The sequence below is a fragment of the Aricia agestis genome, chromosome 4 (assembly GCF_905147365.1).
Source record: "Aricia agestis chromosome 4, ilAriAges1.1, whole genome shotgun sequence".
NCBI classification, from domain to species: Eukaryota; Metazoa; Arthropoda; class Insecta; order Lepidoptera; family Lycaenidae; genus Aricia; species Aricia agestis.
Window position 1 is genome coordinate 16,327,952 of NC_056409.1, and position 10,789 is coordinate 16,338,740.

The window sequence follows — 10,789 nt, forward strand, 5'->3', positions numbered from 1 at the left end:
TAACCTAGTAAAGCGCGCATTGCAAAGCATCCTTTTATGTCATCACACAATCTGTCGTTGGCACTCGGTTAACGGCGAGTGCATAATTCGGCACAAAGTTACGTGAGAGTTGAGGCCGGGGCGGAGCACAGAACACGTGCGCCCCCCGTGACGGCGCGCGGCGGACTGGCCCGCGCCCGGCGCCCCAGGTAACGATACAAGGTACGTATTAATTACTGTGAACGGAATTAGCGCGCTGACCGTACCAAAGTTCTCGTTAAAACTAGTCAAATCGTTCGCGCGGCTAATTCGCGATTTTACGCTTCATTTTGATATTACGCCCCACATGTTGAGGTGTTGTTATAAAAGTATGCGGTATTTTCGGACTTACAGAGTTATGGAGTAGAATTTATCGAGGTTGCTGTGAGAGGACTCGACGTTATCAGTTTAAGATTGTTACTTCAAAGTGTCCGCCCATCTAAAATTGATGTGGCAAAAGAGATTAAGGCTTTACAGATTGAGGCAGCACGGTCACTTTAGCTCATACTTAAATCCTAAGTCTGAATTGACATAAAATTTAAAAGGCATTTTTGTAGTTTTTACTTGAATACCTACATAACATTTTTCTTTAGTCCACGGTTTATTAATCATCATGAGCTCGATATTAAACATGTATCGATGTCGAGTGGGCAGACTTTTTGCATGTATTTGTGCGATTTGCATATCCGCCCAACGTCGTATTAGCATTTAGTATTCGAGTAAGCTTTTGATGGGCTCCATTAAACCGTGGCACCTCGAATAATTCAAGTACAATAATTTACACGTGACATAATATATAACAATACTAATTATTTACCTGAACACGCAACAGCTGGTTTACTGTTTGAAAATAGTTAGGACGAGATTTGCAATATCAGAATATTTGTATCTTTCAAGAACAATGTGTGATGTGTAATACTATTTCAACATTTTTAGTATTCCACAAAATAAATGATCATAATTTGACGACTTTATTAATTTCATGAATACTACAGTAGATATTGTAAGTATATATATATACGTGGGAGAGCCATGCTTCGGCACGAATGGGCCGGCTCGACCGGAGAAATACCACGTTCTCACAGAAAACCGCCGGTTTTCTGTGAGAACGTGGTATTTCTCCGGTGCTTGCGCTGTGTTTCGCCGAGTGAGTGAGTTTACCGGAGGCCCAATCCCCTACCCTATTCCCTTCCCTACCCTCCCCTATTTCCTTCCCTTCCCATCCTTACCCTCCCCTATTACCCTGTTCCCTCTTAAAAGGCCGGCAACGCACTTTCAGCTCTTCTGATGCTACGAGTGTCCATGGGCGACGGAAGTTGCTTTCCATCAGGTTACCCGTTTGCTCGTTTGCCCCCTTATTTCATAAAAAAAAAAAAAAAAAAAAAGTGAAAACACAGGCAATGAGTATAATTAAAATTATATTTATCAAAAAGAGACTTTATAATATGACTATTTGATCGAAATCGACGACATTTTCGATTCGTTGCGTATTTTTGCGTTAAAGTATTTCTGCTATGAGGTCCAGAGGGTGAGAGGACCTAGACAAGCGGCAAGCGATTATCGTAAACGCCAACGCCACAAAATGCATGGGATTTGCCATTAGTATTCGCTAGCGAAACGATGGCTTATGTCAAATCGCATAGGTACATTGTGTTAGCGTTTACGATAATCGCTTGCCACTTGTCTACTAGGGCTGGTCAGATAATAACGAAGTTATACACATAATAGTCATAGGTTATCTTTAATTTAGAAATCATATACAATAACATAAAAATAAAAAAATAAAAACTTGCCATCGCATTCATTAAAACTACAATAAGCACAAAATCCAAGCAAGCCTAATAAGTGGTTGGTCAGTTGTCGTGTCAATTGCATACAATATTCAAATAGTCAGCGGCGACGCCCCGCACCCGCGATCTTATCGCCGGCCCGCCACGTTTATGAGAGATTCGTGCCGAAGTTAATCTTTCCCGCTTCCGTTATCGATAAACCGAAATTTCATAGCAAATGTTTGGTAATTTGTACGGGCGGGCACGTTGGCAATCGGACATAAAAGTGTGCTTCAATTTGCTAAAAGTTTTATATATTTTTACCCTTTTATCGTCAGCTCGATGTTTTACATTAGTTTCCGATTAAAATGTGTTTCATGAAATGTTAGCCGGTTTCAGATTTTCTCGGAAGTTAAACGGTTTTTAGTTTTTCAATTATTGAAATGGTAGATAGAGGATTAATACATACAATATGATTTGCACTCGAAATTTATTTAAATACTTAAAAACCTACCAACATCACAAGTTGCAGTCTAAAGTCAGTAACCTGGATCAATAAACAACTGTAACACTTTCTAAAACCAGTTCCTTATTTAGCAGACTTAAATAATTATTCGCTGCGAAAAGAACTCAAGAGAAGACGGAGTTGTTAAGTTTTTTATTGCACAATAGAAGAAACATTAGCCTCCTAACAAGGATTCTTGCTAATAAACTCAAGTAGGTCAAACAGTCCTTGTCTTATTATATTTGTCGGTAGAAGTTTTTAATGCCTGTACAGTATTATTTTCTTCCTTATTCTCTCGACTTTGTAGTATTTTTCAACGAGGTAATATTTTGTTTTAAGTCGTTCTATTAAATATATTTTGCTGCAATTTATCAAAGTTTGTTCGCCAAAATATACAATGAAATAAATGGAATCTGTTTTAGATTTGAACTTATTTTACTTTTGTGTAAAAACCTTATTCTTAAATGTTAAAACAAAACGTGTTATTTGAACTATAATAGTGGATCAAGGTTAATTTCATGCAACCGCGCCAAAAATTGTTAATGATAAATGCAACATGATCTTTGGTGGATTCATAATATCTGCGATCCTATCCACTTTACTGTAATAAAATATGAATAGCATTATAAACACAATCCGAGCATGAATTACATAATACGGCATCTATAAAAAATCCAATAGTATAAATTATCTAATAGTAATATCTAGTTATTAAACACAAATTTCTGAAATCGAGGCGCACTATCTGACATATTGTTTCCCGATGCTCAGCGTGGGGTCGAAGCGACCGGTGCGGGGTCGCCGCGACCGCAACTCTGCTGGAAACGAGATAATGTAGCCACCGCGGGGTTAATTTACTGCCTCCTCCCGGCTCCACCTAAATGATATAATTATTATCAGGCTTTGCAGCGATATTAATGACTCCAATTCATACTTTTTACTGTTGACCCTTTTTTGTGAACCGGAACGGGAAAAAATGGCGTGTAATACCTAATATTGCTTATTTTTTAACCATTTCGGTTCAAGTATATTATAGACATATTGAAGCTAGCTGTTGACGGGAAGGTCACATCACGTCGAGTTTAAAAAAAACATCGGTACTTACCTTATTTTTTATCGGTTTTTTTTTAATTAAGTACTGATATTATAATATTGTAACACAAAAAATATGTTCATTATCTTTTGTACTACATGGACATACATATTTAGCGAAGATAAAATACGTTTAATGCATTCTCTACGTCAGCATTGTTACTACCTATATATCTAAAGCCGGGTCCAGACGAGTGTAACGTGCAATGTAATCCACCGTGTAATGTAACACGAATTCTACGTGTGGACGGCACTACGAGCATCACATGTAACGCTCGGGGTTGATCCATCGGCTGTCGGTTATTCGCGCGAGAACAAAGGCGCTCGCAGTGCCGTCCGTAACGAAACGTAACCTGTAATGTAAGATTACACGTAATCTTACATTAAACGTTACACTTGTCTGGACCCGGTTTTAAATACATCGAACACTTAGCTGATGAAGGAGTTTGTAGAGTTAAAACAGTAGAAGGGTATCACTTTTTAGTTTTCACTCTAATTGGATGGCTGGTGCATTTTTATAAAATTCTGAAGACTTAAATCGAGAGATCTACGGAGTAAAGAAACTTCGGATTGAAATGAATTTATTTACAGTCTAATGGAATTGCCAGCGGTTCTGCTGGATCGTCATTTTGTTACAGGATATCAAACCATACTTTAGACGGCTAATAGAAGATCGAGCGCACACTAGCTACTGCAGAGTTAAATAATTTTATGCAAATTCACTTTCGATTTTAAGTTATTCCAATGCTGAAATACTCGTATTCAATTTTCATTCAATTTCACTTTTATTATTCTATTGATTACAAAAAAATATTAGATAACAGTAATAGATGTGTAATGAAGCATCCCAAATAGAATGAGTATTGAGTAGGGAGATTTAAAAAAATGTTACGATGGGCAAAATCAAAAACTTTTATTGAAGTTGGTTTTGATGAAAACTAGTCGCATTTATGTAAAAGTTTTTTGCTAAAGCAATTTTCTAACAAAATATATACGATTAAGACACTTTTACCCTTGACTTTTCAAGGGATTTTAGTTCCATTCCTTAACACGCCATAAAAATATCTTCAATAAATAATGGGCTTAGGTCGATTTCATCATACCCCCGGTATAATTTATCTGATAATAATAAATCACCGGTTTATTTACCGTGAGGCGTGGTTGTAAAAAAAGAGGGTGAGCCTTGTTTTTATTCCGCATGTATTGGGGATCGTTGTTCGGAAAAGTGCATCGAACCTTTTTCTTTGTATTTAATGTAATTTTGGTAAGTTTTGCAACGAGTTTAGCCGGGAATGTGACAGAGTGATGTTGTGTTATTGTATTATATTCCATAAATTTTTATATGTGTATTATTGGTAGGAAATTAGTTATTCAATAACATGCACAAGTGAAGGAAAGTGTTGCAATATCCAAAAACGTGCTTTTTTGTGTGCCCTCCAAAACTCCATCGAAAGTTTCAGTAAAGCGTAACGCTCCCACTTTACGGAATCGACTGACTTGAATCCTAGACTGTATTGACTTTTACTTAGACTTTGACTAGACTTTGAACCTGATGATATAGTAAAACGATGCTGAAAATTATAAAGAAGACTTAGTACAGTGCTCCCAAAGTGATAATGCGCATAGAAATTTTCGTTATTTTGCGGCAAGCGCTGTTTTAAACTTATCTAAGAAAAACAGCACTTTGCAGCGACGTAGAGGCACCTGACGTTGCTTGGACGTTACCATGGTAACGCCGTGATGGCTACCCGGATGAGTTAGCGACAGCGAACAGCCATCGGCTATATGATATATTTTACTTCTATTTCCTTTAAACAAGGTGCAAAATGCAAGTTTCATAGATTCGGGTGTTTTCGTGTTTACAACAATTAGTGAAGATTTCCATGCACATTATTAATTTGGGAGTACTGTACCTGGGTGAATTTCAACAAATGACCTTTTTTTTATCATATCGGTGAACTTTTTTATTTATACATATTTTATATACTTTTCAGGTTGTATGTATTCTTTAGGATACAAAATATTACCAAATTTAATATCATTAACGTATCGTTTAAGACTAAGGAGAAAATTCAGTTTGAATTCTGGTTTCCACCGATATGATAAGCTAAACCACCGAAATGACATACTAATCCAGCGATATGATAATATTACCTTTATAATATTATATTTATGCATCCAGAATAGAGTACTTAAAATAAAATTAAAATATTTTAAAAATGTTTTACAATATTTGAGTGGATTTCAACAACTTGCATTTTTATATAATTTTGATGGAATTTTTTGTTTCCACCAAAATTGGAGATTAGGTGTTTACTACTTACTTACTTATTAAACTGGTACGACAAGCACCACCTAGACAAGTTAGCTTATGACAGAACGAAGTGAATGGCGTATTTTTTATGCTTCAAGAATCAATGGTATTTTGTAAAAATAATGTTTTACACACCCTCTTACCCACCAAAATTAGAATTTGCGAGAAAAATAATCATTTAAAAAACTACGTGCACTAAAGTTAACTTTAAACAAACCAAAACTCTACCGATATTCAAAATAACAACATGATATTATTGCCACAAGTAGGATAATTTAAGTACACCTAAATTGCATAAAATCGGAGGTTTTGTGATAAAACGGTTTTCTTTCATTTCTGGCTGGAAACTGGTACGACCCAGCCCACAGCCACCTCCTAAACTAGTTAGCGTGTGGCTGAATGTAATTCAGCCACACGCTTACTAGTTTAGTAAATGACGTATTTTTTATGCTTAAGTGTAAGTAAATGGCGTATTTTTTATGCTTAAGCGATCAATGGTATTTTTTAGAAACAACGTTCCGTAAATCCCACCAAAATTTAAAAATTCTCCGCGACAGACCTAAGCTGTGTCATAAAAACTCAACTACAGAAGTTAGCACAATAAAATTGATATATTATTATGTCAACTATATAAAACGACTACATAAAAATAAAAATCTAATCCAGTATCAAGTTTTCTGTTAATCGGTCTAGATATTGAGTAAAATTGTTCGGCGACAAGCTACCAAAATTGGAAATCGCCTATTTATGTTTATTTTCTTCGAAAATAATTATTATTTAAAAAAAAATAAAGATAGGATAAAGATTGTTTTACTTTTAAAATCAAAAATGAAGACGATATCTTGAAAAAATAAGATAGTTTTCAGCCTTGCCGCGCAAAAAAGTGGTTTGGGAAATCCAATCATTTGATGTAGGGATATAGAATAATAAAAAAAATATCATCGTTGTCTTTATTAAAATGAACTAAATGTGAAAAGAAAAATAAAATAAAAACTTTAAATGGCACAAACATCCTAACATCCATTTATTTTTACTATCATGCGCATTTGTATTTTCTTTAAAATACCACTAGATCAACCGATATGATAAAACAATTCACCGATATGGTAAAATTATCAACCGATATGATAAAGCAATCCACCGATGTGACAAAACTGTGCGTTGGTCATGATTCTAAACACCAATATTAGATTTAAGACACCGATTCGTTTTTTCTTATAATTTATCATATCGGTGGTTGAAATGACCACCGATTACACCACCACCAATGAGAGCAGCGACGTGCGAAAAAACGCACTTTTTAGGAAATTATAAAAAATGCATTATATCTAGGATAAACTTGGTTACAGATAATGAAGCTTAACCACTTAATACATTCATTAGAACCAAACAACAATTTTAAAACTATTAATTACATTTAAAAAATTCAATCACCGATATTATAAAATAATTACCCGAGAACATTTTAATGGCATACTTATATTGTTGGCACGAATATGCAGCGGTTTGACGCAAATCTGTCTTGACTGCGTGGAAGCACACACTAAGGAGTAAATTAAAATTGGGGTGGGGAGACTGTCCGACTCGTCGATGAAAAGTAATGCTCAAATTTCTTTTATCCAGCGATATGAGGAAAATTCTCAGGACAAGTACATTTGTGCCTCTAAGTAACTATAATCGTTAATTATATAATAAAATATGGTATATAATAATATATTAACTAATATTCTACGAAATAATATAAGTTATACACTTAAATTATTCATATTTTCTAGTATGTAAGCGTTTTTGTTTGTAAAAAAAGTAGAGGGACAGCACCGATTTGATAAAAATAGATATTTAAGTTATTTATTTCTACCTTTGTAATAGTCCTAGGCATATTATATTTTTGCCACAATCCTATAGCTAACCATTGAATAGTAAAACAAATAATTTACAATAGTAATCCCTTTTTTTAATAGCAATTTCAACGAAGCCAAAAAAAAAGCCGTTTGGGAAATTCACCCACCTACTACTTTACCGTACCGTATATGGCAAAGTACACCCCCGGTGTCCAAAAAAAGTTTTGCAACAAAATGGTCAATAAAGGAAAATGTATGAAGTTAACAATTGAGGGTAATTCAGAGTAACTTCTTATATCGTATAGAAAAATTATGTAAGTATGAAGAAAAATTTGGATATGTTTAAAAACTATTTACTTTAATTTTTAAAGGGTTAATAACTACTAGACTGATATTGATGGATACAAATAGATTTTCTGTGGAATGGACGTAGTTAAGTTAATACTGTGACCGAAATTTGTGCTTTCGGGAAATATCTGTTTAGAATTAAAATATGTCCTACACGTCGTAACACGCATAGTTTCTGAGTAAGAAAGTCATCTATCATAGAACAAAGCTGTCACTATCACATGAAGGATAAACAAGGGGATGGCTACTAAACAAATGTTACCAAATAACGTTAACGTTTAGGCAAACGTCTATTATAACAAGTGTAAAATCATCTCACTTTATGTGAAAATATAAACTTTGATAATGTATCCCTAATAGAGCATACTATTTTGTTCGTGTATTATAGTAGTATTATATTGTGTAGGAATAGTATTTTTCAATATAACAATTACATTCTTCGAGTGTCAAATGTGCTGTTCGTAGATGTCTCTACGAAATGCAACCGACGGAGAGCATCACGTAATGTTCGCCAAACTTCTCCGAAACGGCTTAAAAACACCGTTTGCCGGGTGAACTATTCCAATATAAAGTTATATCTAATATTATTTTTTTTATATTTTAGCCCACTTAGAAAAAGGAGGTTATCAATTCTTAACCGACTACAAAAAAAGGAGGTTATCTTTTCGACCCGTATGTATGTAATATTTCCATAACACCCCAGTTTTCGTAAATTATGTGTTATTTGTGCCTTTCAAAAGTGTAAGTAATATGTATGTATGATTGTTTTACTGTTTGTATTCGCATATCTCTGGAACTACATGTGCTATTAAAGTGATTTTTTGTTGTTGTACTAGGTATTGTTCAACTTAGAGAATACAGCAAGTTTCAACTAAATCGGTTCAGTAGTTTTTGAGCTACAGAAGTTTAATTCTTAATTACTTACAAATTTTAAGTCAGTTTTATCTTTTAAAATAACATACAAGATAGTGTCAGTATATATTTATCAGCATGCGTATATTCTTTATCATAATATTTTATAGCTCTTCTTTGCACAAGTGTTTTAGATTGATTTACACATATAGTTTTGTGCATCAGCCTGAATTTCATGGAACACACACAGCCTCCATAGCTCAGGGGTTAGAGCACTGGTCTTGTAAACCAGGGGTCGAGAGTTCAAATCTCTCTGGGGGCAAAAATGTGACCTTCGTGAGGTCATTTATTGTTTGCTCCTGATGATGTCTATAACTCGATTCTTGTGGTTATTGATCAGCAAGTCGTCAGTGAAGTGAGTCGGAGCTATTCTATTTGTCGCAGGGCAGACCCTTCTCAATACGTAATTGACACGGGCTCATCCCAGTTATATTCACAATTCGTACATTTGTCTGAGCAGACGACCGCCTTGTTTACTTTATCGCTTCAAATTAGCTTCAACTGAAACGACTGAGCGCTTCACACTAAATAAATAGCGGAGCTATCATCATCACGGTCGTTTCAGTCGCAAAGTAAAAGACTAAAACGTATAAAAATTGATTTCTGTTATATTAGTACTGGGAAGGCTTAATAAAAAAACAAATTCTTAGTAAGCAAGGTGTCTCCGATAGTAACTTTTTTCAGAGAAACACGATACAACGTTTTATTATATTTTGTACACTTTTTAATTGTTACGATCATTAAAAATGTTTAAGCCGTTCCGAGTTTAGAATTTTTATGTAACATAATAATTTTGAGGCAGGTAAACTTTCTAAGCGAATTAAAACTCTTTCCCCTCAGCTATTTTTATTACACGAGATTATAACACCGCTTAATTTATTCACAAAATTTGTCTCATCGTGAAAAATTTGCTGTCGTAATCGCTAACAAAAGAATGAGTAATGGCTTTATAAAACAAAGTTACACAGAACACCAGGAAACTTTAAGGCTTTCAGGGTGTGAATTATTACTTAGAACTCTGTCGCAATTATAAGTTTAGATTTCTTTTAGCCGATGTCTGCCATAATACGACCATTAAGTGAATCAATTTCAATTCCAAACTTTAGCCGTTAATTTTTTTGCTTTTGCATTTCATGCAATTAAAAGGACACTTAATCGAAATCATTTTTTAATTAAGTAAGTCATACGAGATAATATAGGTGTTCTATTTCTTGTGTAATTTATACTTATATACTTATATATTGGAGAGAAAGTATTTCACAATTATTCTACAGGATCATATTTTGCGTTATCCGAATCTGATACTGCTAGCTCAGGCACGTAAAAATCAATGAGAGAATCCGTCTAACAATAGCCGGCTTAACCATGATAGCGGACTTATTTTCAAAGTCGAGGTGTGTCGGAGCTCAACGGAAGCTGTCAATTAGAGCTGAGCGAATTCAATGTTTGTTATCTCAATTATAATTCATTCGTTAAATATTCCAGTGGATTAAGCTGATCATGTTTATGAAGAACGATCGTGGAACTTTCACGAGAGTTACAACTTTGTTCTAAACTCATTATTCATTCATACTTCTTCTGTGGACTTCGTTATTACACGAATCAATGAAAATACCTCGGGACCGACTGTTATGTCTAAGATTTACGTAGAATTCAGAAATAATTGCGCACAGATCAACTTTTGTCGCGAGTTTTAGGGGATTAAAGTCAATGATTCATTAAATTTTATTTTAAGCATACACACGGTTTTAATTGGAATCAGAAAAATAATTCCTATAATTTAAATTCTTCTCCGCATGTTGACTGAAAAGGGGAACATTGAAATGATTTAAAAAGTAAATGTACAAAAGTATTTTACATTCATGCTTCTACAAATATATTCCAACATTCTATACTATTATACATACTTTTTATAGAATAAGTAATGCAAATATGCTATTCTATTCCACCCCACTTTTTTGACACTTAACAATGGCACCCAATGCAACAA

The 10,789-nt window shown here is 34.4% G+C and overlaps 1 non-coding gene across 1 annotated transcript; it reads left to right on the top strand.

The window, feature by feature from the left end:
* The first annotated feature begins 8,988 nt into the window (after positions 1-8,988).
* Positions 8,989-9,061, top strand: Trnat-ugu. Its single transcript has one exon. It is a non-coding gene; the product is annotated as a tRNA-Thr (tRNA).
* The last annotated feature ends 1,728 nt before the right edge of the window (positions 9,062-10,789 follow it).